At 41.1% G+C, this 4,514-nt stretch overlaps 1 long non-coding RNA gene across 1 annotated transcript; it reads right to left on the bottom strand.

Annotated features, from left to right (window-relative positions):
• Positions 1–2,615: 2,615 nt before the first annotated feature.
• LOC135971267 (uncharacterized) lies at positions 2,616–4,002 on the bottom strand. The gene is made up of 2 exons (XR_012413619.1): positions 3,880–4,002; positions 2,616–3,073 (listed from the first exon to the last, which is right to left on the bottom strand). It is a non-coding gene; the product is annotated as an uncharacterized lncRNA (long non-coding RNA).
• Between the last annotated feature and the right edge of the window lie 512 nt (positions 4,003–4,514).

Genomic DNA, 4,514 nt, shown 5'->3' with positions numbered 1-4,514 from the left:
ATTGCCAAGCAACAAGCTGCCTGATGTATTCATTCTATCAATATGTTCTGAGATGCTTGGAACCGGCAATAGAGAAATCAAGAAGAGGCTGTAGCCAGGCATGGTGTCACGTGCTACTTGAGAGGCGGAGGAGCAGGGATCACTTGAGCCCAGGAGTTTGAGGCTGCAGTGACCTATGATCATGAGACTGCACTGTAATAAGCACATTCTTAGAAGTGAGGCTTGCAAGAATGCAGAGAAGTGAGCTAACTCTGCCTCGTGGCAAAAGAAACGCTTCACAAAAGAAGTGATAACGCAGCTCTGAAGGTTTTAAGAATGGGGAAAAGGAGGAACGTGTGATGGCATTCAAATATAGGATATTGTGTGAGATTACATTATTGTTTCCAATGATTTGTTCCATCTCCCTATGACAGGGTTATATTTCCCTGCCCCATTTAAGGTCAGTTTTGGCCATGTGACTTGCTTAGGCCAATAAAATGTGAACAGAAGTGATTTGTGTCATTTATGTGCAAAATTCATCCCGACATTCCAATATTACTCTTCTCCCTCTGACATGTGAGAAAACCATTTCCAGAAAGGGCCTGCTCATTCCATTTCAGTCCCAGAAAAAAAGAAGACTCTTGGAATAAAGCTGAGGCCAACCTGCAGCCAATGTGTAATATACATGCAAGAAATAGACCTTGCTGTTGAAAACCTCCAAGACATGGGATGCTGGTTACAGCAGCATACCTTAGGAAAGCTGATTAACACAGAAATAGTCACTGAAAAGGCACAGGTCTATGAAAGGGCATGGAGTGGTTGAGGAATGGTGAGAAGTTCAGATTGGCTGAGAGTGTAGACTCTGCATTTAGGGAGAGACAGCCAGATATACTCCAGAAAGGTAGCCTGGGAACAGATTTTCAAAGGATCTTTAAGGTCCTGCTAGGAAAGTTGAGTTTCAGTCTTTAAATGGTAGAAAGCCAGCAGAAGCTAAGGAGTGACGTGGTAAGATTTTTTTTTCTCAGAAAGATGATTCTGATAGGAGGGGAATGACGCTAGTACCAGGGAAATCAGCTAAAGCATCTTTATAATCCTAACCACCACTATTTATTATGCACGTATCATGTGTGAGGCATTTTGCGTCTATTTGCCAAAGTAATACTCACAACCGCCCCCTGTGGTAGATATTGTAATGATCCTTTTTTTATAGATGAGGAAACTGAGGCACAGAGAGGTGGAATAACTTGGCTAAGTCACTCCAAAAGACAAGGTAGCATTAGAGTTCCATCCCAAGCAGTCTGGGTGCCAGAATCCATACTCTTCACCACTATATCCCACTCTCAGAAGCCTAGAAAGTGGTAATAAGCATCTGAAGCACATGGAGCTAGAGAAGAAGGTCTCGAGTCTCATATTTATGGGGCTGCAGAGGCTGAAGGTGGGCATGAGGTGAAGCTTAGGGGTGACAGAGATGGAGGAGCTACAGATAATGCCTCATTCTTTACTGAAGACGCTCAATCAGCGCTAAAGCAATGACTTGGAACATGGAAACAGAAGAGCAGGTTTAGGAAAGGAAAATGACGAGTTTTGCTTGGGATGCATCAATTTTGAGGCAGATGTGAGGCACCAGGTGGAGATGGCAGTTAGAATATGGGGTGGAGACAGATCCAGGTGGGGCAGAAGGCCAGGTAGTAGATTAATTCACCCTGGCAGATGTAGAAAGTGACTTGAAAAGAGTGTCAAGGGAAGAATTTGGAGGAACCCCATGATTTAAGGGGTAGATCTAGGAGGAAGAGCCAGAGGAACTTTGACTGGGAGGCAGTGATAAAGGAAAGGAAGGTGGCAGGCAGAGAAGAGAGGATGGGTTTTCAAAATACTGATCGCCACAATGACTTAAAACTGGAGGAATTAGGAGGCAACCACAGCCACCTCTGTTTGTGGCACAGTCCAGCCATAGTGACTTTGAGAAACAAGAACCTCCACTTCCACAGCAGCATAAATCACGTCGTACCTTATAAGTGTCCCAGTGGAGGAGGTGCGAGGATGCATTTGGGTGGAGGTGGAGAAAAAGTAGAAAATGAGCTTCCCTGATGATGACTCTCATAGATGTAAGTACTCATACTAATTTATAACTGCAGAACTTATTCATGAACTTCTAAAATGACAGATTCCCATAAATGGGGGAAAAAAGTGCATTGCTTCAATTTACAGGAATTGCCTAATTCCAAACATAGTAATGAGAAGGATTTAAAATTAAAATCCTTTCTGGAACACTCTTTTACCTGGAAGAGCTAGCTTATTAGAGTCACCTCTTATGTGTTCTCCATTAACACTATTACATTTCAACAGCCTGTAACTAGTTCAAAGAATATTAAGATATTTGCATAGAATTCCCCAGGTTTTTGGATGACCTAGTAGAATATTACATTTTTAAAAACATACGAATAGCTCAAAGCTACACAGAGTTTATTATGCAACATTCTATTAGGAAAAGCTCAAATGAAAGTTTTATAGTAGAAGAAAGTATTACAGTATTTTGTCTATAACATAAATGACTTTCTTGGTGAGTATACCTCAAATTATTGAGGTATGTTGAGATGGTGTTTGGAAAATGTTTCATGGAAACAAACCTTGGAAACTTGGGGTTAAACAATCTAGATTTTATTTTTCTATTGCAGGACTTCTGAGAACCTTCAGTGTGCTGGTTTACATTGCATAGCTCTAGAGATGGGTATTATGTAGGAGTTCCTACATTTATCTGACCATACATAGATTCCTCTCTTTTTTTCTTTTCCAAAAAACATTTGACCTACTTTATGAAATGTCCTATATAGCAGATTATATTTCTGTTCAAAATGTCGGCTGCTCCTCCCTGTGGTATCCTTCTTCTGTAGAAATGTTATCCTTCTCTACTTCACTGACCCCAGCTGTGGCCACGTGACCTGTTTTGGCTAAAGTAACATGGCTGTGGGTAAGGTGTGTTGCTTCTATCAGACACTCGAAGAGCCAGGTGTAGTTCATCTTTTCTTTTTATCCTTTGCCACAAGACCAGCTATGTCCCAAAGTTTGTTCTGACATCTTAGAGTTCTGGAGAGTCCTTGAATGGAAATGGAAATGCATAAAAAATAAGTCTTTGAAATTGTAAGCCATTAATATTTTGCATCATTTGTTACCAGCTAACTGAGCCTAAGCTGACTAATGCCTTCTACTTCAAAGTATTTCTAAATTATCTGAACCTTTACCACTTTTCACAGGTGTACTCATTCTGTATTGATTGTCTAAATGAGGAAGTGTTCTTGGAATTATTCTTTAGGTTAGGACAGTACACTTGAAGGTGAACTAAAAATACATATATATGAAACATGTCTTAAAGAAATGGTGTCTAGGCTGGGCGCAGTGGCTCACACCTGTAATCCCAGCACTTTGGGAGGCTGAGGCAGTCAGAGCACCAGAGGTCAGGAGTTTGAGACCAGCCTGACCAACATGGTGAAACCCTGTCTCTACTAAAAATACAAAAAGAAAGTTAGCTGGGTGTGGTGGTGTGCACCTGTAATCTCAGCTACTCAGGAGACTGAAGCATGAGAATCACTTGAACCCGGGAGGCAGAGGTTGCAGTGAGCACACCACTACACTACACACTATAGCCTGAGTGACAGAGTGAGACTCTGTCAAAAAGAAAAGAAAAGAAAAGAAAAGAAAAGAATGGTGTCTAGTAGTTACCTGGAATTTTATTAAATGAGTATTCTTGGCTAGGCGCAGTGGCTCAAGCCTGTAATCTCAGCACTTTCGGAGGCCAAGGCAGGCGGATCACCTGAGGTTGGGAGTTCGAGACCAGCCTGACCAACATGGAGAAACCTCTTCTCTACTAAAAATACAAAATTAGCTGGGCATGGTGGTGCATACCTGTAATCCCAGCTACTCTGGAGGCTGAGGCAGGGGAATCGCTTGAACCCGGGAGGCGGACATTGCCGTGAGCCAAGATCGCACCATTGCACTTCAGCCTGGGCAACAACAGCAAAACTCTGTCTCAAAAAAAAAAAAAAAAAAAAGAAAAGAAAAAGAAAAAGAAAAAGAAAAGCATATTCACAAGCTCAATTCTCAGAAATTCTGATTTAATGGGCCTTGGATGGGTTCTAGGAATCTGAATTTTAAACCAGCTATTACCAATGCAGGTGATCTGTTAACCACACCTTGGAAAATGCCACTCTAAAGCCACCGTTCGATTAACAGTCATGTGATAACATGCATTTAAATAAACGTCATTTCAATTTAAGAAGGCACCATGGAGGGTCTTCCTTTGAATTCCTGGAAGCATGTATGAAATCAGTTTTATCGCATTTGAGTTTATATTCATTATATTTTAGTGCAAAATATTTTATGCACAAATGATACTTTCATGCTTAAATGCCTATCTTGTTCAAAAAGCCTGATTCTAAATGACCCTTGGCTTTTTCAAAAAATAAAACCAAAACCAATCTGCTTTTAAAAGATTAAGTTCTGTTACCAATGAAGATCAGGGGCTACTTCAGTTGCAAGTG

The sequence above is a fragment of the Macaca fascicularis genome, chromosome 6, assembly GCF_037993035.2.
Source record: "Macaca fascicularis isolate 582-1 chromosome 6, T2T-MFA8v1.1".
In the NCBI taxonomy this organism is placed as follows: domain Eukaryota; kingdom Metazoa; phylum Chordata; class Mammalia; order Primates; family Cercopithecidae; genus Macaca; species Macaca fascicularis.
The sequence above is the reverse complement of the archived record's forward strand: the minus strand, read 5'-3'. Positions and strand labels throughout refer to the sequence as shown.